General features: G+C 27.5%; 2 protein-coding genes across 3 annotated transcripts in view; one reads left to right on the top strand and one right to left on the bottom strand.

The window, feature by feature from the left end:
- The window catches only part of LOC123291109 (complexin), a 736,149-nt gene that overhangs the window by 705,629 nt on the left and 4,785 nt on the right, over positions 1-25,735 (top strand). The window lies entirely within an intron of this gene.
- Positions 1-25,735, bottom strand: part of LOC123291107 — an 827,916-nt gene that overhangs the window by 279,586 nt on the left and 522,595 nt on the right. The gene's annotated exons all lie outside the window — the stretch shown is intronic.

The raw sequence follows: 25,735 nt of genomic DNA on the forward strand, positions 1-25,735 counted from the left end.
CTATGTCCAAAAAATAAGGTGACATTGTTATTTTAAAAATTCTTTATCTATTCTTCCAAATCAATTTCATCCCCTTCAAAGTAATCCCCTCCCGAAGCAATGCACTTATACCAACTTATTTTCCAATCTTCGAAACACTGGTTGTAGTCACTTTCCGGGATTGCCTTCAGTTCCGTCTTCGCTGCGGCTTGAATCTCCTCTATCGTATCAAAACGGTGTCCCCGGAGCGATCTTTGATGCTTCAATTTTATTAACTTTTTATTAAGGATAGGTTAATCAGGATGTTTAATAGATATAATTTAATATCATGAGTTCTTTTCTCAATAGAGAAGTTGCATGTTTTTTTTATTATATTTTTTTTCGAAATATTCCTAAAAATTACTAACAAAAATTTTAAAAAAATATTTTTTTAAATATTATCATTATAGTCAAAAAATGGAATTATTAATTAAAAAAAAAAAGGTTACTTAAATATACTTAAGATGAATTATTCTTTCTTTTATATATGAACTAGAGTTATACCCACCCGCCTCGCTGGGTTTAAAAGTAAAGATCGATAAAGATTGCTCTCGCTTATCCCCTTTCTATACCACTCGAAATAATGGTAAGGATTGTTTTACACAGGTAAAATGTATGTATGGTTTTTTATTTTTTAAATGTATAATAGTCGTAATTATTCATTCAAAATAAGGCGGTGAAATATTTTATATTGACTATTTTTGCAGAAATCTGTAATTTATGGTAATGTCAAATGACTACTTTTACAGAAATCTGTAATTTATGGTAATGTCAAATTAAATTAATTTTTTTTTTTATTAATATAAATTATATATCATGTGTTATTCTGATATATCACCTATATTGCTCTACAGTTTCATTAAAAACCATTCTCTAGTTTTAACGTGAAACGTAACAAACAAACAAACATATTTACTTTCGCATTTATAATATAATATAGAGATAGACATTTGTAGTAAAAAAAATTAATGCAAGATCTTTATTGCTTATTGCTATTGCAGAAGCCTAAAAAGACCAAAAACATTTGAATTGTATAAGGATATCTAATGGTAAAAGTAATTCCCCTAACTTTACCATAATGTAATGATCGTTAACTTTCATGTATCCAAACTTAGCTTTTTACTTAATTAGTACCACGGTATATTTTTAAGACTTTTGAACCCTTTAGTAACTAAATACTCTACATACTACACATTGACTAAATAATTATCAAAATTGTGATAAAACTTAACAATAACAAACACAAACATTTTGTTAAGTAATTACAATACAGATGGTTTTTTTTTATATTTTCGCTACATTTGTAATTAAAATTTATTCATAATAAATATGCCAAGTTTACAAATACAAAAAAAATTATTTGTTTGATGTAAATGTTTTTGTCTATGAACAATTTTTTTTTTAATTAATAAAACTTTTTTATTTAACAATAAATAAAGTAATATTTTTTTATTGTACATGAATAAAGTGCATCATTTTTTATACAATCGTTTTTTCTTTTTTTTTGTCGTAAAAGCTCTACATAAATTACTGTCATTCGTAATATATGTGTTAATAATATTATATTTGCTGTGAAGTCTGTTTTCATTTTGAAATAAAAATCTTTATTGATAGACATTGTTGATCCAATGGGAGTTATATCTGTGAAATTATCGCGGGTTCATTGGCTTCTTGATGAGTATGTATCGAGACTAGCTGCATAATACTTAATCTCAAAAAACGAAATAGTGATAAGTATAAAAATAAGAATTAGTGAGCACATTTGTGTGCCCTTGAAATGGCCACATTGAATAAAAAATCCCCATTTTCCATTCAATTCGCTTAAAAGTAATGAAAAAAACATATTTTTTTCCAAAGTATATTTTCTCGTTACCGAAAAAGTTATGGAAAAATCAAATACAAATTAATTCCAAGGTTATTTTAAAAAAAATTTTGACATTCAAGGTTCCTTGAAAATAATTTTTTTTTTAAATCTGAGAATATATTTACTCATGGTAGATTATTTCTACTCACATAATTATCCACTCTGTCTTCCAGAGTAATAATTGAGTTGTAATTATTCCTTTAGCCACACTTTGAAGATACGACATCCCAAATTCCAGTGAATAGAAGAGGCGTCGTTTGATTAATGTTTCCTGCAATGGAACTGATGCATTTTAGTGCACACGCGATTAGTTAATATTAGACAAGACAACATGAATTTTATAATCGAAATTTCCCCACAACAAACAATTCGAAGTGTGTACATTAGCCCGATCCTTAAATGGAAAATGGTCGGGACTCTGGTCCTGATAAAGCGCATATCAACTGTAAAAGTCCCTCCAAAAGGACACGTTTGGCCTATTCCTATCATTTTCATCCATGTACATTTTGAAGTCTATTTAAAAATTTGTTTCTTAAAAGTTACAGTAAATATGAAAATGATACCAAAACTTCGAAATTTTATTTATGAATTAATCATCTGTTTATACGTTTTTTGTGAAAAATTCATATCGATTCACTGTAAAATTTATGAGAAATTAACTAACAAGGCCACTATTTTGAATCAAAAAAGATTTTCATTTTTATGCACAGTTCTTAACTTTGGTATGATTATAAAGCTTGAAACTTGAAAAATATTGATAAAAGTATTTTATGTAAATGCTAATGTTTTTAAAAGCACTTATTGACTAATAAACTAACATTTATTACCACTTCTTCATATACCACCATGTAAAAAGGGCTGTTTTTAATAATTAATTTACCGTAAACCGTACAAAGAATCCACTTGAAATTTATACAGAAGGCGTATTTAACATTAATTGATACACAAAATTTCAGTTTTTTGGTAACACTTTACTTTTGGTATCGAAACGCCTCAAGTCGATATTTATATCAGTACAAAACTGAAACTACTTGATAAAGGGCGTATAATTGAGTTTTTTATTTTCCTTAACTTTAAGCGGTTTTGAAAAATACCCGAAAATCTGATATACGTATGCGCTTTAGTTTAATATTCTTCCTCGCTTTTAAACTTCCTGAAAATCCAGACACAACTTGTCAGTGTCACTTAAGCAGCGTTAGAATCATAGCTCCAACCAATTTTTAAACTATGAATCACTCTATATCAACTATAAATATATTAATATTATTAAAATAACATTTATTTCATTAATATAATGTAGGTTTAGGTTATTAAAATATTATAATTTCATTGGATTATATATTGAAAATGTATGTATTTAATCAATAAATAAATGAATAATAATAATAATAATAATAATAAGTTTGATATTAAATATTTAATTTATAATTGAAAATTTTATTATCGATAATAAAACTAGTTTTATGTTATATAATACATTTGAAGGTATTGGTGGCGTATACATAGGGTTTATTCAGTTAAGTACCATTTTACTAAGAGTTTTAGTTTTATTGTTTTTTTAAAAATATATCAATATTTTACAGTTTTTTTATTGAAAAATTTAATATCATAATAGACCTCAACAACCAGTACACCAGCAAGAAAGTTCAATTTATAATGTTTTTTGACCAAACGTATGTCACACAAGTCGTTAGCCACCTTTTAATGAGAAATATATTAGAGTGTAATTTATGTAAAGAGCTCAAAGGGAATGGGAGGCCAAGGGAGTCTTCTTCCATTTTGTCCTTCATAGTCACTTAAAAATCAACTCGCGTTCTTTACTTATAACAGATATTCCCAAGTAAAATTCAAGCCATTTATTTTGAGATAGACTAGTCACTAGATCAGAACAATAGGCTAGTAAACTAGATTCATAATGAAATTGAAACATCTAGTGATATCTTGGCTCTAATAGACCATAATGTATTTTTATAGTCGAATAAAGGAATACATAAAACAGCCATTCTTAGGGAGTCCTCAATAAAAGCTCCGATTTTGATGATATTTGTTTCAAAATGGTTCTATTTGTACATTATTTTAAATCAGAAACATGTTAGAGGGGGGAATAATCTAGAAGGAGAATAGGCAATGTCGCGACTGGTATATTAACGCCCAGCCTAAATTGCTAATAAGAGAAGAATGAAATTTCGAGAGAACGTTGATTGTATACTGTAGGTGTCAATTTAAAAAAAGATTCTTTTGAATTCATTCCCCTAACAGGGTGAAATCGTGAATGAAAGTTTGTATGAAAATATACACAAATCTTCATTTTTGAGTTCACTATTAAACCGATTTTAAAAATTCTTTCACCTATAGAATGCTACATGGAATTTGCATCTGGCAAGGAATATTAATCTATGGGCTTTTCTGATCAGGAATGAATTGACAAAATATGGTCTTCCTCATTTTCACAATCAACTCTATCTAGCGCCTGCTCTAAATTGCCGATTTCGAGATCCCTTATCGACAAATTTTAAACCGCAGTCTTGTAAACTATATATTGTACTAAACTTTATTTGAACTAAAATAATTGTTGTTCTTAATAAAAACTTTAGTATTCCAAATGCATTAAGCTGTGAAATGTTAAAATGCTTTGAAATTTTAAAAGTCTTTGAATATGCTGTTGCAGCTCAGTTTTTTTAGATCGCATAGTAGGAACATTAAAAGTCAAACGAGAGATAATTGTTATAGTCGTGAATAATCACAGTCTCGTTACAATAATGTTACAAACTTTATATCAAGGTCGATTGAAATGGGTTATCAGTATCCTGATTTAAAAATTGATAGAATATTTTCAATTAAAACACTACAAAATTACATGATTTTTCCCCTACTACAAATATGAATTTGACTGCATAACTAACAATAATTCATACAATGTTATAAAAGATAAGCATCATGATCAAACCATAAAACATAAAATGTACTACAAAAATAAATTGACCATCAAGATTAAATATAAAAATAAATCAAAAAATCATATTAATGAACATTTGATATATTATTTTATCTATTTGAAATGATAGATGGACACAAGCACGGAAAAACGTTGGTACTGTCAATATACTGAATGTCCTACTATGTATAAAATAAAACAATTTCTATGGGTTTTTTAAATTTTGTTGAAAGACACACACAAAATGAATTATTATACTTTTCAAAAATAGAATGCAAAATTTTTATTTGCATTCAATATCCGCGTAATTTATTAACTTTACGGAAAAATGTTTTTGATGTTTTTATAAAAAATAGTTTTCTAATGTAAACTTGTCTTTGTCACATAAAAGTAATCATCTATTTTTAACCCCCTGCGTTATGTAACACCTTCGATCGTATAAAATTTCTCATTCCGATTCAAAAATTACCTTTGTGTTTTAGAGTTTTCTTTCATAAATTGCTTAAAATTATGACTATTACAAAGTATCGTCAATATTTTTTGCGTCATGCCCAGTTAGACACAAAACGAGCTGGAAATTTATTTACAATGAAGATTTATTCAAAAAATATATCATTAGCTCCAAAACGTTATAGGTCGTTGAAAAAGGAAATACAAAATAGAAAGCTACAATAAAATTTCACTATGCATGATGTCACAAAAGAATTTTCGATTTTTCATTTGGGGGTTTTGTGTATATCATTTTTGTAAAATATGAATTTCAATAATAATTATGCAAACTTAATAGAATGTTAATAGCACAGGCAGTAAACACGCTGTATTCAGAGAAAAGTCATAAATTGATCACATTGTTTTGATAAAATTACGAAAACAACCTACTAAAATTAAAAAAATAAAAAACAAACAACAATAATAATAATTAATGTTAATTCTGGTGTATTTCCTTGTTTATGAATATTTATGTTTAAATATTGACAATTTTCTTTTTGAAAAAAACACATAAATTATAATGTACAAATGGTGTTTAGAAACCATTAAATAAATGACATGGTAGGTACTATTGTAATGTTTTTTTTTTTTGTCGAACCAATCATGCAAACAGAAAAAATAATAATTTATGAGGTGTATTCAGATCAATCGTTTGGGGTTCTAAAGTGTCACGCCAATTAACTAGATCAGAGAGTTATTACATATGTTAATGAATGGTAAAAAAAAAAATCCTCCAGCTAAATCAAGAATTTGAAAAACGATTTAAAAATATGGCAGCTGCTTATTATTGTTTTGACTCGTAATTAGAAGATCATCGAAATAAATAAAGCCCAAATCGATATATATTTAATTTTCGTCAAAGATCAACGAAAAGTTCTCAATGGGAAATAAATCAAAGGGCATTCCTAAAAACTCCACTAACTCAAAAGGCAATTTTTGTGAGTGTGGTACATTTTTATATAACAACAATTGACTTTTGCAGCTGTATTAATTTTGCAACTTTCTGTTGAAAAGCGTAGAAAAACTAGTAATAAGACGCTAATATTTTGAGCATTTTAAAACGCTAAATTTATCATTCCAATTAAAATAAATAATTATTTTTTAGTCATATTGCAATAAAAACGGCTTGTTTTATTTTTTGAGACGTTGGATAAGTGGCTTATAATAACGAGAATAGAATTGTCCTTCGCTTGAAACCACGCATGCGAAAACCTTCTTTTATTCCCATTGCTGCGATTATCCACTTTTATTTTCATAGATTCATGAATACTCTTTCTGAATTTTAACCAAGTTGGTACGTGATTGTGTTTTTGATAAGGTATCCTAATGGGGATGGTCAAGAACCATTATTGTTGGTACTTGCAATAATATAAATGAGGGAACTTTTTTAAATTAATTATTTATGTGCTATTTTCAAAAAGTTAATACGCAGCAAACAAAACAAAAATATTATTATCGTAAATATTATGACAGGTTTATTATAATAATTAATTAGTCAAATGCGAATGGAAAAATTGTTTTGTTTTAAAGAGTAGAGAGATAGAAATATTGTTCAGTCGTATTTTACAAAAGTTAATTAATATTCTGATTTATTGATATTAAGAATAAAATAATTTTATAAACAAGTTTAAACGAGTTTGATTATTATTTTGTTTCCTCTGTAACAACAAATTGAAAGTTGATGGCTAATAATACTGCACCAGAGATGTACGTTAAATTAATTGAAACACATTGCGATAATTCCTATATAATCAAGTCAACGACCTAAATTTTAATATCGATTTGATTTCCTCTATAAAACGATTATATTGAATATCGAAATCCAAGTCGATCCAGGATTTGAAACAATCACATTTGTAACCCTATTCGTTTACAATATTGTTTGAACTTGAGCTTAATAAATTCAAAAAAACGAAGTCCAATGATAGATTTATGATAGATCGAGAAATTGTTTGAGCTGCACTACGGAAGCTAAAGGATAAACACAAAAGATGAAGATGAATTTTTATAAAACAATCACAAATTTCAGTTTTATTTTCAAACTATTATAATTATTTAGTATCTACCGATATGCTGCTGATATTATAATTATTTCTAATGAACTAAAGAAAAACTTTAAAAATTGTATCAAATATCAATATTGATTTTTTTTTCAATTGGAAGAAAATCGATCAGGCAAAAAATTAAGCTAGTTAATTGAATTGCTAGTGTATCCATTTTGAGCTACACATATTTTTTTTAAATTCCATGATATATCAATATTAAACATACATATATTACGATAGTTGCTTGCTGAGTGCATCGTATTATGTAATATTTATACAACAAAAACATAATATATTGTATTTTATATAAACAATTTATATAAATATTTATCTACCAGTGCGATAAATGTATCTATCAATATACACATATTGCACAGATAAAATATACAAGCTGCTACGGAATACTGATACGTTTGGTTGAAGATGACAAAGAATCTTCTTCCCCTAAAAAAGTACTCTTACGTCTTCTTAGTACGATCCTCTTCAAAAAAAAGTATTAACCTCTTTTCCTTTGTATTTTTATTAATACTTTCCACCGGATTCAAATGCATTCAAAAATATATTAATAAAACAGCCCTACGATTTCTTTAATAATTTATAGATTGTAAGGCTTCGGGGGCAAAAAATATTACCTCAATTAAAAAATTTTTACTTTTATATATATTCGGAAAATAGAAAATTTGTTTGTTTTTTAATTGTTTTTTTTTTTTTCAAAAATTTAGTAAAAATTACTTAAAAAAATTAAGATATTAAGTTCAAACTTCTTTTCAAATAATTTTATACGCTGGTAAATAGATTAAATAACGGAACGGTGTTGTGTACTTTGAAAAATGGTATATTGTGATTTTTAGTGGTATATACAAGCTTTGCTTGCCTAAATAATTTCAATATCGTTCGCTTATTTCATGAATTCATCCCCGTGGCGGTATTTTGAGCCCATCACCTTTGAAATCGTCGATATCGTAACATATTTTTAATTTTATTCTTAAACAACATATACAATGTAATTTAAATAAAATTCGTATAAATTACTCAGATAAGTAAGCAAATATTGTTGAATTGAATAATAATCACTATACACAGAATGTTTCGGAATTACACGGCATTATTTGAGGTATGTGTTCTCTATCACAAACTAAAAAAAAAAAGTTTAAATAAATGTATCTCAAGTTAATTAATTGGCGAGATATTTGTGCATTAGGAAATTCATTTACTAATTTTGTTGACTGTAAAATTAAGCACGACGAATCTATACTTTTCTGCCACTTGTTATAGCGTCAGGATCATGCTTTATAGCTGCTGCTGCTTCCACGATCCGATTTCTTAGCTTTTGGGGGGTGTCAATAGACATACAATAAACCCTAAACTTCACCTAGACTTCAAAATCATATAATGGCAGTTAAGGGGATCACAATGGACATTAAACAAATCCGTTTCGACCAACCTCATCGGTCAGCATATGTTGTGTTTTTAATAACCAGTGCCAATATGAGAATATTGATCTGGAGCAACGGCATGCCAAAACTAATTCCTCAACCTATTGGCAGCCGGAATTTCTTCTAGAATTTCAAAGAGGCTTTTGAAAGCTCAGGTGGGATAACGAATAGTTCTATGACATTTTCGCCAAGAAAGCCACACTAGTTTGCAGTTCGACGAAATCTTTGTCAAATAGGTTTCACTCGTACTGGATTAAGAGTCATTTCCCAAAGGCATTTTTCAATGGCCACTAAAGTTTTGCGATTTTGTATTCTCCGGATAATAAATTTTTTTTAATGCCTTCGAACATCATCTAAACCTTTTTTATGTACCTGGTCGCAAGTTAAATGAAAGTCTATTTATTCTGCAAAAGTGAACAAATACAAATAGATGACTAAATTACAGAAATAGTGTTTATTAGTAAATGACAGATTTTCAATCACCTGTTAAACAAATGGACGAAATGTAATTGTTAAAGAAATAAACATAAACCTTTGATATCTCGGTGCCGTGCTATTCCAAAACACCCTGTATATTAAAATTTGTTCAATGTGACTACCATTACATACTAACTCGTACTGCGTTCGATTAAAATAATTTTATTCAAATTCATAAAACTAATGTAAATGTATACTAATATATTGCGAATTTTATTTAATTAAATCTAGATCGTTACGAAAATTTTCCTATAGCTAAAATTAGCAGAAAATTCTGTATACCCTTAACTATAAATGCTTTTAATTTTGGTATAGAACAATAGTCTTTCATAAGAACAATAGTCTAGTGGTTTTCGATTTCGATATACTTAAAATTATTAATTAAAGAGAATTGAAAAAAATACACTCGAACCAGGACTCGAACCCGGACTTCTTGGATTCATGTCAAGCGCCCTACCAATTAAACTATTCGAGTTCTAGCCACGATTGCAATTTTTTCAACTAGATGAATTTTTTTTTTAATTTTTTTATCCACTTATTTATTATTATTACTTATTGTTGTTGTTTACATTTAATCATGCACACGATATTTACATCATGGTCTATTCGACTAATTTTGATATATAATATGTTACACACATTCGTAAACTAAATATAAATACGAATGTGTGTAACATCCAATACTCCTAAATGTTTGTGGAGGTAAAGTTTACTTGTACTATATTGTACAAGTAGTAATCTCGGCTGTTACAGTTTGGAACTATTAGTATATTGATTGTACTATAGGTATCAAAAATAGCCAAATTAATTTAACAAAAGTCTAGGATTCCCCCTCCCTCTTTATATATTTTGATTGGGCTATTAAATTTGTATAAGATTCACATGTTATACATTCTTCCAGAACATTTTATATTTCATTCCAATTTAGTAGCCTAAATTTAGTATACACATCTCTGTATTAAACATATAGGTATGTTCGATATTAAGTAATTTGTTGGTTGTGATTTGCGTAAACAAAATTGTTTTTGTTCAATTATTATTATAACAAATGTTACCATTTATTATTATTATTATTATTATTATTATTATTATAAATGTTAAAATTATTCCAATAAATGTTAAATACGATAAATTACAATTACAATTATCAATCAATATCGACTATCGAGAAAGAATTATTCAAAAATATACCACTCAAAATACTGAAAGCACGGATGTCAAAAGAAACAAAAAAACACTCATTAGAATATTTTGTCAAAACCTTTTAATTTTGAGATATAGGTTGATTTTAAAACAAAAGTTTAATAATGGAAAAAAAGAGAGTTTTTTTGAGATTCCTTACACAAAAATAACAAAAGATAAGATACTCCAAACATAAAATTTTGTAAAATTATAACCTTATATCTTGAAATGAAAAGGGTATGACTATTCAAATATATATTTAACTATTTTTGTGTTATAAGGAATATCAAAAAAATTAATTACTTAACAATATTTTCTATTTTTTAATTTTCTTGTAAGCTTTTATAAGAAAACCATTTTCTTTGCTTCGATAAAATGGTATGACCTTCAAAATTATAAATAAAGTTAAAAATAGATCACTATCATGAATTGATATGCAAGGTTCATGGTTGGTTTATATCTTTTTTATGGACATGGCGATCGATAGTGATCGAGTGATCAATAGTGGAAACTTTTAGAGTACGAAATATAAAATGAGAAATAGAAAAACACACATTTGTCACTGAAATTGATGATTTTTCGAATCATTTTAATAAATTCTGGAGGCAAGTTTAAAAAGGTTTTTATGTTTCAATTAAAAATTAAATAGTTAACTGCCGTTGTCTACAGTCCTTTATAAATGCTATGATAATAGTGTCTCCTAAACATACAATGATCAACAAAAGCTTTCTCTTTTTTATTTGACAAGATACATATATAATTTTGATTATTTAAGGGAAGCATATATATATTTTACGTGTGAAAAAAGATTAAAGCGTATAAGAGCTGGTTTTATACATTGTAAGTATGCATGTATATCACTAATGTTTAATAAGTATTTATGTAATGCATATAAACCAGAGCAACCATTGTGCATCGTATATTATTTAAAGTATGTACACATATCTTTGTACAATATTCATCACGAAAAAATAAACTGATGCAGAAATAAAAATGAACTTGGATGGAAATTATGGTTAAATATAATTTCAGAAAATAAAATAAAAGAGGGTTAAATAACTCTTTTATTATCTCAACCATTTTCTCTGCTATCATAACAGCAAAAACATAGATATTCATTAAGAACAAACTGCATTCATAGTCTTGACCAAGGCTTGGACAAGAGCTCTTATTAATAGTGATAAAAGCTTGGACAAAAGCTGTCAAATTAAACCTTGATTTATTAGCCTTGGCCTTGGGTTGAATTAGTCTAGGCCAAGGTTTGGGCAAGGGCCAGCAAAACAAATAGCTTGAGTCATAAGATTTGGCGTTTGGTTGATTCATTAGCGCGGTCTAAAGTTACAAGGTGTCTCAATGATAGTCCAACCACAACTCTATCTTCAAGCTTGATTAGCATTTCATACTTTACTATTTTATTTTATACATCTTCAAATTTTTAATCGTTTGAATGTACATTTATACATGCATTTATGTAGGGTAAGATGTAGTACCTAGAATCAAATGTACCTTCAATCATTTGTGTTTTTTCGACATATATTGATATATAAATTGGGCAGCATTTGTATTGAAATGCGTACATTTTATCCGAATGCAAGCTGAAGACAGATTGAAAAACATTCCAGTTATTCTGATTGTCTATTTTCAAGTTTCCAATCGTGTATTGTTTTATAGCGCATACTCAATATAACTCACTGGTTATTGGTATTGGAGTAAATTGTTTTACCATATTCTAACTTTGAGTCTAACATTAAATTTTGGGGAGATAACGTATCAAATACTCCAACTGATTGACCTTTAATCTAACAATATAATGTAACTTTCGTTCTAATGAAGTAAATTTCCAAACTGTTATGTTGTGTTTTGTTTTTCAAAGTATAAATAAGCTCAGTACCAGTGGGAAAAGGAAGTCTCATTCACCATGAGTGGCTATATGATAATACGTTTCAATCATATAATTTTATGATGTTGTTCTTTAGAGTTGTTTCACAATATGGTTGGCTGATCATTTTATTTATAGTTTATATACAATTAAATACCTCTAAAAATATTTTCAAATTTAAAAAAAATAGTTGCATCTTATTTATTTATTATGAATACATTAGGGCTTACTGACCAGCTCTTTTCTCCCATTTAACTGACTGACTGTCATAACTGTTATTTATATGCAAAATACAATCTGTATAACAATATTCAGATTTAGCAAATTCATTTAAACACTACGATAATCACAACAGTTTTAATAGCATATATCTGAACCCTGTTTTTCCGTTCGCTTGACTGATCGCAGTATGTGGGTGTACACAACTATTATAACCAATCCTCAAATGATCTGATTTAGTAAATTCAGAGAATTTTTTTGGCCTCCTTCTTCATCCATTTCTATACTAATATTTTAAAAAATGACTTTAAAAAACACATATATGTAAATTTTGATTCTAGGTACTAAACCTTCCCTTATTATATGCACACGTTGTTTTATTAATAATAAAAAGAAAAATAATAATATATAAAGCATGTACACCTACCCGCCTTATTATCTATACTATCCAACATTGTTATTAGCCAAAGCATCTACAACACAGTTGCTACTACTAGTACCTGCTATACTAAATAACTAACTAACTAACTAAACTATACTTACTATACAGACTAACTTCTTCCTTTACTAAATTTAAAATAGTAATTTTAAATTATATTTGTATAGAGTAGCACTACATATTTTTGTATAGTAGCAAGCAAAATTAAATTTGCAAGTAAAAATGTTGTTTCTGCCGCTATAATAGTTTACTAAAGATGCAGTATTAATAACTAAACTAAATGTTACGTTTTAAAAAACCACACTGTATAAACAAGAGAGAGTTGAGATGAGCTTTGTATGGTTCTGTAAATAAATTTTTATTATAAATAAATTCGTTGAATTTACTTAAGCTGATAATTTGAGGATTGGTTATAGTAGTTGTGTACACACACATACTGCGGTCAGTCAAGTGTACGAGAGAACAAGGGTCAGATATATACTATCGAAACGGTTAAGTTTTACGTGGTACTAAAATGAATTTACTAAAGCTAAAAATTGTTATACAGATTGTATATTGCATATAAATAACAGTTCGATGAAGGCCAATAATACATGAAACGTATGAGCCCTGGGCTCGGACCCTTTTTCTTAAAAAAAAACATGTCAATCTTAATGCAACCTAAAAACTTGTTTGCATCAGTGGTTAACAACATGTGCATTAAATTTTGTTTTCGCAGCTACAGCTGTGTTAACATCCGGTATATATTAAGACGACTAATAGATGGTTGTAGAATATTATCTGATATGTTAAAAACATGCTATACAATATAAGTACCTATCGACATACCTACCTTGTATATGTATAAAGCGACATGCACATAGTATATAATATACCTACGTATTCTAAAAAGTTACTTAATATGATCTAATAACTTAAAACTCACTCAGTCAGGATAATAATCTAAATTATACATTAAACCACTCTATGCAACCGTTTTTATTATACCATTCCAGTTCATGTAAAGGTTTAAAAAAATAAAAACGGAAAAGAATTTCAATCTCGCACTGATGACTACGTAATATCGTTACTACGGAGCGCCTCTTTGTAAAACTCTATTATTCGCTGCGTATTGTAACTTCGAACACTATTTCCCCAATTAGATTACTCAATCAAAATTAATAATGAACGTTGTAAAATTCAAAGTACATATGAGTGTTGTAGCTGAAACCTTATACAATTAGGCATTTGTCCACTAAGAAAATCGGTTGTATAAAAGATTCTAATGATTAAAAATAAGAATTATTATTTTAGTTTTATTATAAAATAATTTTAGTCAAATTAAGCATTCTGTAACGTGACAGCACATTCCAATCAGAAAGTATTGAAAGTATTATGTCACGCCATGATAAACGCTTTGTAAACAACATTACATTTTAATAGAACGAAGCAGACTATTCGATTACAACTGACACACTACTGATGACACTCTGCATTGTTTTCGAAATAAAGAATTTGTTTTTGAAAATGCAAAATACATAATTCAAATAGTGGCATCCCAAAGAGCTTTATGGTCTAGATGTGTTCAAGAAAGCTCAAGTACTTTCTGCAATTAAAGGGTATTTTAAATATCAGAAATATCTATTTTCAAAACAAATTTCTAGCATATTTTATAAGGAAATCAATGAGCCCAAATGGCCGAGCGGTCCAAGGCGTTTATCTTTGAACGTTGGCATATTTAGACTTAGGTTGCGGGTTCGAATCCAGGCAGCGGCATTGTGAACAATTTATAATTAATGGAAGTGCAGAATTGATCACATTGTCGTCGCTTGGATAAGAACGAAGTAACCGATTCTACCCTCGAAAATGTAAATATGAATGTAATTTAATAAAAAAAGCTTAACAAATAATGATGTGGGCGGCTCTGTGATAAGGTATACGTCTTAAAAACGGAGGTAAGACCCCCCTTATTATTATTTTTATAAAAAAAATTAATGAGTAAGCAAATGCAATTTAACATTAAAACAATGCAGTTTTATATAATTTTTTTCACATGCTCACTTTGATATCTCAAAAAAAAGTCAGGTCATTTTAATACAAAGCCAAACATTCAAACAAAACAATTTATATGCGTTGCAAAGTTCATGTTTGATCTGTGCTGTTGCATTTTTTAAAGATGCATTATCTCTCTGAAAAAAAAAACTGTATTTACTCTTCATACGGGTATTTACATTTTAACTACAAGCGCAAAGCTATAGCCAGACAAAGTTATGGCATGAACACATATTGTATATATATATATATACATATTACATATATATATATATATATATATATATATATATATATATATATATATATATATATATATATATATATATATATATATATATATATAAATTTTATAAGCATTTTCAATCCGCTTAAAATCTATAAAAAGCCTTTCAAACTAAATATCATGCAACAACCATCAAACTACTATTGTTGAAGTTTGTGTTGCTATTTTTTTAATAGTTTTTTCCACAAACAAAGGTATTGGTTTTAAAAATTTATCTGTTCGGTTTAAAATTATTTTAATTTTTTTAAAAACTACAATTATTATTTTGTTTGGTGCTTTATTACAGAATGATACAGAAGACATTATAAAAATCAACGATATTCGTAAAAATATTATACTTTAAGAATATGATAAAAGCGAAGTTGTAGTTGGACGACCCAAAATTTAAAATTTTAAAGGAAGGCTTCCGGCTAAAAATATAATTAGTCTAGAGCATTTAATATAATGATTTTAGAACGAATAAAGAATTTACATTTCTATTTTATGTATTTTTTTTTCTTAGTGGTAGGTTTTTAACTCTTACTAACCTAAACTAAGATACCTACCTTCAATTTGATATTTAACCTGATTTTATTACGCAAATTATATTACGAATCGCGAGCAACATTCATTTTATAAATTACATAAATCTTATATTGCTATTATTTAATACTAAACACAATACATTTAGATTATATTTTTGACCCAGTAGGGATGCCATATTTTTTTGCCTCCGTTTTTGATTCAACATAAGAACACACATATTTACGAGGTTAAAATAATAATTCTTAAAAGAAACTAAGTCGAATAATTATAGACTAAAATCTTCTCCTAAGTACAGGTATTACCCTAAAGATAAAATCATCAAAATCGCTTTTGGAGGCTTTCAAAAAAATCACGCTTGTAGAAACTTAGTATACACACGGATGTAACACAATATATTCGATTATTTTTAAGTCTGTTAAAAATTACCTACTTTTCTATTATCGATGGCAGATTTATTAATGATAATATGTGTCAAATGGTGGCAGATTGTATGAAATTAAGTGAGAACTAACGGAAAATTTGTAGATGCAGCCATAAAAGTGGATTGATTGATTGTCTTTTTTAACAAACATTGATAAACTTTTTAACATTAATTTTGAATTCGATGTAATTTTTCGGGCTCAATTAAAAACTGATTCATAACTGACCAACATGAGACGAACACCATGATTGATAGTTTCTTCATTCAATTCGAACAAAATTAGTCTTTATAGAAAAACAAACCAATTTTATTGGATGTATTGGAAAAAATTTTTCAAAGAGTGCCTAGATTCCGCAGAAACAATTATACGGAATAATAATTTTTATACCAAAAAAACAATTTTGGATAAAACTTTGCAGTCCGTTTTTGCCTAAATTATACGTTTTTCGAAAAAATGTTTCGAACAAAAAATGTTTACTTTTGAATGAACAACAACTTTCTAATTTAAAGCGTTTGTATATCTATTACCAGTTATGGAATAGAGTAACCTTTTCATTGAACCTGAAATTCTATTTCAAGTTGAATGCCTACATAAGATGTGCATCTATACATACAAAATTTTTGGTTTGAATCTTTTGTATGGCTAAAATTAATTCACCAAAATCACACAGTATAAATTTTATTTTTTGTAATTCAGCTAGAGCTATTATAACAAAATGAATTGGACAATATATCTCACATATGTACAACAAGATCATGGCTGACTGAATAAACTAATGCTTCAAGTAGTTTATCGAAGTTTTTGTTTGTTTGTTTGTATGTTCGATCTCATGTTTGTTTTAGTGGTTTATGAGTCTATCTAATATACATAATAAAGTCTCTGATTTTATGTATTATGTAATAACATATAAAGATACAAACAAATCTATCCTATTCCTATATCTAATAATGTATCATCAACCTTTATTAAGTATTATTGTTAATATAAAATCAGTGTTCCATTTTGGTGAGTTTATTTAAATAAAATTATGTTCATCATTTTATCCATGTTACGTGCTTTTGATTTTTCGTCTAAATGTAGGTACAATATGATCTACTAAAAACCTAATCGCAATCCACCATATCTGTAACCGAACTCATAACAAATGGTGTAAAACTAACAGAAATATTTTAGTTTTAAACTTGAAAGCTTTAACTACTTTTAACTATAATATTCTTGTGAAACATTTTTGAAAAAAAATTATAGAAAATACTTTCGAAATTTTAAGGCCACCATAATTATGTTGGTTTTTTAAACTCTTCCAATTTATCAAAAATGATTCATGCGCTAACATTCAACAATTTCTTACAGGGTATTTCAATAATTTACTCAGTCAATTGATTGTTCTCACTTATTTTCTCATTTTTGCCAGCTAGCAATATAACTATAAAAAACCATTAGAAAACCAAACTATAGAATCCCAAAAAAATTACGAAAATTGAAACATTAAAAATATAGATATTCCTATTATTTTCTAAAAATGTCATTTTTTAATAGTTCTTATGCCGATTTTCCACTAAACAAAAACAAAACTGAATATGTAATGGCTATTACATTGCCAGTCTTCAAAAAGTTTGTAAAACGTTGGAGTTTGTCTTTTTCGACACGAGTTTCTGTTTTATTTTTGTTTGTTCGTTTAGTGGAAAACCGGCATTAGATATGGTCGAACTACACCCATCTAATAACCAGATGAGACATTAAAATTTTACTGATTTATCCTATCATAGTTTTCCAATCGAAAAGTGTTTATGGCTATTTCAAAATAAATTCATTTTAATCAATTTTTTCCAGGTACGGTATTTTTCAAGCATTTCTATACCATTAATTTCATAATTTAATTATCTCTCTTCTAAAACCAATTTCGTTTGGTTAACAGATCATTACAGGAAATTCAATATAGGTAACTACATCTATCTGTTAACCAATCGAAATTTTTATCAAAAGAAAGATAATTTAATTTAATTACGAAAATAATGGTATATGCTTTCCTACAAAATATGCAAAATATCGTTCATCGAAAAAATTGATAAAAACTAATTTATTTAAAAATCGTGTTCATCGGTTTTTTTGGAGTTTAAGCAGTTTAATGAGTCTGGGAAGAGTATAAAAATCGAAAAAAAACATCAAGAAAGTTGTTTAATGAAAAATGACCAATTTTAAAAAAAAATTGGAAAATCTCAAAGTAAAAAAAATTTTTTTTTTTTCAAAAGTCATGCTTATTCTGTAATAAAAAAGAAACACTTTCATCAAGTTTCATAAAAATTAAATTTTTTTGTCCGAGAAAAAAAATAAAAACGAAAAAAACAGTTTTTAGCGATTTTCAAGGGTCCCAACTTTAATTCTTACTTACACCCCAAACTAACATTTCCACCAAATCACTGCCTGTTATTATTTTATTTATCAAAACCTAACTTCACTAGCCTAATATATCAAACACATAACAGTAGTTCGCCTTTGCTTACTTCGCTTGTTACACCTCGATTATCCTGGTCATAATATTAACGAGAGTATATCGAAGGTTTACTTAGGTGTATAAATTAAAGTTTTTCAATGCCTACAGAACCAAAAAATACGTAAAACAGTTTCTATTTTCCTCGTCAAAGACTTTTGAAACGGAATCCGAAATGAATTTACTCAAAAATTTCCCTCGTTTTAACATATAGAAACAAACACTAAAGAAACTTAGGCTGTATACATTATAAAAGACTATTATGTATAAAGTTATACCCATGTACACAATAAATTCTTCTAATAATATTACCTACTGTTTTCTATTTATTCACTATTAAATTCTCTTTTTGTCTTTATTGTCATAAAGTACTAACTCGTAAATTCAAAAGTTTCTAATCCTTTTTGTTGTTAAATACAAATTTTACATTAATTATTATTATACACATAAAATAGGTATAGATTAAATTTATTTCGAATACAAATAGAAAAAGGATTTTCGGTATAATTAGTTAAACGATTGAATTAGATTATAGTAAAATTATTTTTTATCATTTTGTTTTAAAAATATAATAATAAAAAGGTAATAAAAGATGAATTTTTACCTCATACAAATACAAATTCTGTTTATAAATTTAGATAAAATGATTTGTATTTATCTGAAAATTATTAAGAAATTAAAACACAAGTTTTAATGAAAACTTACGTCTAATGGTATTTTCATTTATTACGATCCAATGATCTATATTAAATATTTTACATAATTTCATGTAAAAAGTAGGTAAGTAATATCTTATTACTGACTTACTAAAATTATACAAAATAAAATACGTAGAAAAGTCCTCGACCGACAAAACAAATTTGTATTTATAATAATTCTTCACATTTGACTTAAAAAGTAAGTTTATAAGAAACAACAAAATAAATAATGGCTATAATTTTACGAAAACATTGCGGGCATAGAGCCACAGGGTACAACAAATAAATTTTCGGTAGCTAATCAAAATTTATAATATGTAAAGCTTATTAAACAACAAAATAAATTATGATATTTGAAAGAAAATAAATCCATTTGATTTATTCAAATTTATTACATCCAACATACGAAAAATAATTCGAATATGTTAGGAATAGTGTAGTACCAGGGATCAAAATGGACATTTATGCGTTTTCTAAAGCCTTTTTTCAAAAACAAAAAAGGTCTCTCCTAATTATAACATTATTATTCCTACGCATTTTTCCTTTTTGAGTAATTACCTATTAAACATCTATCGATCAAAATTAAGGATTAACGATTTGCGATCCATGGTACAAAATCATGCTGTATCATGAATCTTAATGTTACGGGTTTACTTTTTTTAATTTACCTGTATTATATTAACAATTCATCCTGTATCATATAATGCAAGTTATTAACATCCTCTTCTCAGAGCATCCAGTAACAGCTACAAGTCGTATTTTTATTGCAGATGAATGCCAATTTTGTTTCGCCACTTTACTCTAGCCCATGCATGCTTAAATGGTAATTCGCAGGAGAAAAAACTTATAAAACTTAGTGCCTACTTATTATTATGTATCCGTGGTACAGCACGTTGTATTTTTCAACTACTTTTACCTCTCGATATTTTACGTTATGTATTAAACTGAAATATGGTAGAATTATTATTGGGTACATGGCAAAATATGTACAAAAAGGGAGTTATTTAGGTAGAATGTAAATAAAATTCATACACAATTGAAATTCGCGCTATGTTTAGGGTTGTGGGCTCAATTCCCGCCATCGCAACAAAAATTAATTTAATTCATAGTTGTGATGGGCTGGTACAGTGCATGGTATATGCATGAAGGAGATGAACTCAACCTCTGAAAATAATTGAGGATCTATTAAATGAAATTATTAGCAAGGGGAAGATGGTAAAACACATATGGTATCACAATGGACTCTATAGCCTAAGGGTGTCCTTCTTGTACAGGCAATATAACCTAACCTAACCTAACTGTAAAAGCAAATTATCGAAAACAAATGCTCATGGATACTCAATCTCTCGGTTGCTTTCCTATCAGTAAATAAACTTAATTTCATAAATTTCATAAATAACAATAACTGTTGAAAAACTATAGAGAGATTCAAGGTACCTACATTGTGTCCCAGGTACTTAACATTACCCTTTACTCAACTGTAACGAAGTTTTTTTTTTATATAATTTTCACACATACCTATAAATATCACATCAATTCCCATTAATTCCCTGTTGTTGTTTTTTTTTTTGTTGAAGATTTATATTCATGTTTGTTTGTTATGTGTAGATTCATTACTTCATATTAAAAAAATAAAAAAAACGCAGTATCCTGTTGGTGTTAAATTTTTATTTTTATTATTTTTTTTATTTTTATTTTTTTTCGTTACATGTCATTGGGCTTAATACAGTTTCTATAAAATATTCCCAACCCCCGATTCTGTTTCAAACTTCTTTACAGAGTATGTCACAATTTTATAACTCATAGTAGGGAAACAACTAGAATTAAAAGTCTAAAAAGCTTTTCATTACATACTCGATTAAACACTCTTTTGAGTGCAATAATTACAAACAGAAAACATTATTTTACTTATTAGGTTAAAATATTTTGTTATGTTACTTTTCGTCATTTGCATTTTCATTTATTTGAGCGAAATAATCGAAACTAGGAAACACGAATATAGAAAACTATCTACGAATATGCTATAAACATACATTTATTCACCACGTGTGCTGTAAATACGTAATAAATTGGCTTTTCAGATAAATGTGTTACCTTCTTTCATACTCTATGAATATTGATTCTATTGACTCGCGTGATGCATTAGCGACTTACTTTATTCTATAAAACTCTTCCTTTTCATCAGTTTCTTAAAACGTGCCAAGACAATTAATAAATCAAATAGTTGGTAATTGAAATTTTAAAATCCGAAACGATAAAATTGTTACATTAATAATCTTATTCAAGCCAAAGGTTACAAGAAGGAAATCATACATAGTACTGAAACCACTGATCTAATTTGCATTTTACACATTTTAAATACGAATCCCTCAAGCAATTTCTACATTGCATTTTGTACTGCACTAAAATTGTACTAGTTTAATTTATTTTTTTCAATTGTACCTTAAGGAGTGATGCGGATGCAACATTAAGATACAAAGCGAATGCTTTTCTTTTTCGAAGAAAAAAAAGTTAAAAGTAAGACGAATAATTATTGAATAATAAATTGTTGGAGTATGCTTTAGCTTTACTTCAGAAGATATTATTATTATTTGCTTGAAACTTTAGTTTTTTTGGTGCACTAATTCAGTAATTGTTTATTGAAAATGTTCTACAGACAGAAAAGTATTTTTATTGTTTGCACTCGGAAGGTAATTTTTAAGGCCTTACGAGACCAATTAATGACTGATCAAATAATGAGTAGGTACTCAATAAGTCTTTTGTTAAAGTTTTAAAATTCCAAGAAATTCGATCCTTAAAGGTTTTACACGAAATTAATTATTAAAAACATACTAGCACGTGGAGAAAAGGAAACGTTACCAGTTTCATCATGTCTTCAGTTTCATCATGATACTGAAAATAAAAACTCTATAGAATTTTTTAGTAACTGATTCCAGTATACATGCATCCATTAATTAAATATTTCATATATTCGCCATTGGAAAGTAAAATTTAAAATTATCAATTACTACAAATGATGATTGAAGTAAGAAAATAAAAATTATATTTTTGCTACAAGAATGACAAATTTTTTTGAGCACTCTGTAAATACACACATAAACCATATTGTTTGCTCATTTTTCTGCTGATGGTGCAATTTCATCTGATCGTTGTATCTAATATGTATGTTATACGTTAGTATGTGTTCCAATTGTGTATTTAAAAATGACTTATGAAGTAAACTGCTAAGCAATTAACAATATTTATTTGTCCCAAGAGAAATGAAAATTTTAAATGAAAACAGCAAGCAGCATCAGCAAGCATACAGATATGATATTTTACAATAATGGATGTTACTCTGTATATATTTTATTATTTTATTATTGTGAAATACACATAGTACTGTGTTAATACAGGAAGGTACAAGTTTTATGAGTAAGTTAAGATTTAGTACCAAGAGTACAAATGTAGCTGAATTTGTTCTCTAATTTCTCGATAGTAAGTGTAAATAAAATGTTTCAAACGACAAAATTTTTTTATATAATACATCTAGTTAGAAGTTGAATATTTATACCAAGTTTATATGAAGTATATCAAGGTATAAGTTTAATCCCATGTTTGTAACACTTAAAAATATTAATAATACGAACAAAATTTTGGTATAGGTGTTCGTAAAATCACCTAAAAAGTCCATTTAGGGTTTTCCGTCTGTCTGTCCGTCTGTGAACACGATAACTCAAAAACGAAGAGATATCAAGGTGAAATTTATTTATTATTATTTATAGCGGGTTTAGGACTTAAAAAATGAGGTCGTGTTCGTAAATTAGCAAAATAGGTCAATTGAGTCTTGGGTCCGTAGGACCTATCTTGTAAACCGATAGAGATAGGACAAAAGTTTAAAAGTAAAAAATGTACCTTATAAAAAACTAAATATCTTTTGTTGGAAACATTTTTGCGTAAACATCAGTGTTTACCTGTGACGGCGCAAATTAGGTTAGAAACTTTTTGCAGTATGTATACATATATCGTATATAAGTATTTTAAATTTATACGTTACGTATATTATATATGTGTTTGTTTGTTTATAGCATATAGTATAGTAAAAAAAAAAAAAACAGACAATTGCGTAATCAACACTGTCTATACATGATCAATTGTTTGTTTTCACTTGTGTGTTTTGAAGTCTAAATCAGATTCCACCTCAACCAGTTCTTACTGATGCGTATTTTGTTAAGCCATAATATTTCAGTTTAAACAACGTAAAAAGTTGAGAAAGTAAAGTTTGAAAATACACACCTTGGTGTACCTCGGACCAAGCAACATGTTGTACCTCAGATACATTATAATAGCTACGCACATGATTTTGAAATTAGTTTCTTCTTTGTCATAGTTTACAGTGTTTAGATTAGTGTAGTAAAAGTGCGGGGAAAAATTTTATTCACCCCCGATCAATACAAATAACAATTAAAGCTGTTACTAGGTGCTCAGAGAAGACGATTCCTTTAAGAAAAACTTGTGATGTTTCCAACGTTTCAGCCATACCCTATATATTAAGAGTGTGGTAATGAAAAAATTAGTGTTCACCACGGTAATCTCACAAGCTTAGATATACAATATTAGAAATACTATGATCAAGAATATTTTAAAAATATTAATACTAAGTTCAAATTCTAAACAGGTTCCTAAAAATGAATCCACGTCTTAAAACTTAGACGGGCAAACCAATAAACATAACCTTTATTTAAAATAAGAGATATATAAATCAAATTTAATCGAATTCTTCTTTGGGGTAAGCAAAATATAAGTAAAAACTGTATCCAAAATAACAATTTTTTTTTTTTAACATAAAACACGATACCGATGATATATGTTTAAGTAAAACCTATGAAGACTTTCTGTATCCTCAGAATATTATACTTTTTTTACATGCCTTGAGCAAATTGAAATTTGTAGTTTTGTTTCTATAAAATCTTATAAATTCCTTTACCGAAAAAAGCAATTTCAAAATAAAATCACCTCTGATGGATTTGATGCTGAAAATTATTATTTTTAACAATATTTTTGTATGTTAAAATATATTAGTTGCATGTAAAAGCCAGCATCAATTGTAGCATAATTTCCAACTTCATACTATAATAAAATAATTTCTAATATTTAAATAGTTATAGACGATATTATCACATGTAGGTAATAGAACTCTCATATGAACACTTAGATTGATAAACATACTTTATTGATTTTTTTTTCATGTGCAATAATTTCAATTAAGTTTAAGTGTATAAGAGATGAAAATATTCTTACAAATCTTATTGAATAATTAAATTGGTAATTAATTATGATAGATAATTTAGAATAGTGTACATTTGCATATTCACTTCCCATAATTGACTTGAAATATTTTTGAAAATGAAATTATAAATATTTTGGAGACGTGACACTTATTTTGGAATAATAAAAACCATATAGACGTTTTGTGATGTTGTGGTGAAAAACCTGAGCAGAAAATAAAAATTAGTATACAGATACAAATATTATCACATTATTGTTTGAGGAACAGCACCCTTTTTAATTGATCAATACATACCTGAAACTACGTGAGTGGCTTCCTATTGACGAGTCTATCAAACTTTCTCTCAACGACTTTTTTTCGAAAGTGCTACTTTTTCAAATGAGCATGATAACATCATATTTATCGGTCTTGCTAGCAGTCTGAAAAATCGCAACAGAAAATGTATCGGGCACTATAACCTCTTAATAACATTTCAAAAAAAGTCGCACAGAGGAAGTTTGGTAGACTCATCAAAAGAGAGTTACTCACGAGGTTTCAAGTATGTATTAGTCATTTAACAAAAAAAGGTGCTATCCCGTTGACTATTACAGAATATTTGGTAAAAATTTCGTCAATTATGAAATCATCTGTTTATCTTCTTTCTCCATACTTACAACATCAGGTTAGACTTAGTTTTAAAAATATTATAATGTTGATAAGGAAAATAACTTTTATTCCATAAATATATGAAAATATTTTTGAAAAATGGAAAACTATTTCCTTACTCACTTTACTTTATATACATACCTACAGTAAGTAGATTTAATGTACATATTGGAAAAATGTTATTGAAGTTAACAGCTTGAAGCGAAAATAAAAAATAAAAATAAAACACCTCTACGAACTTATTGCATTTTTATACTAAGCTATCAAAAAGTTTCTACAACTTTTTAACTAAGAATAATATAATAGACTTTATAAAAGAAAGAGAACACTTACTTTTTAATCATTTGTTTGAAGTTTCGTTTAGTTTGTACGAGCATAGTATGTGCCT

Source organism: Chrysoperla carnea, chromosome 1, assembly GCF_905475395.1.
Source record: "Chrysoperla carnea chromosome 1, inChrCarn1.1, whole genome shotgun sequence".
Taxonomy (NCBI): Eukaryota; Metazoa; Arthropoda; class Insecta; order Neuroptera; family Chrysopidae; genus Chrysoperla; species Chrysoperla carnea.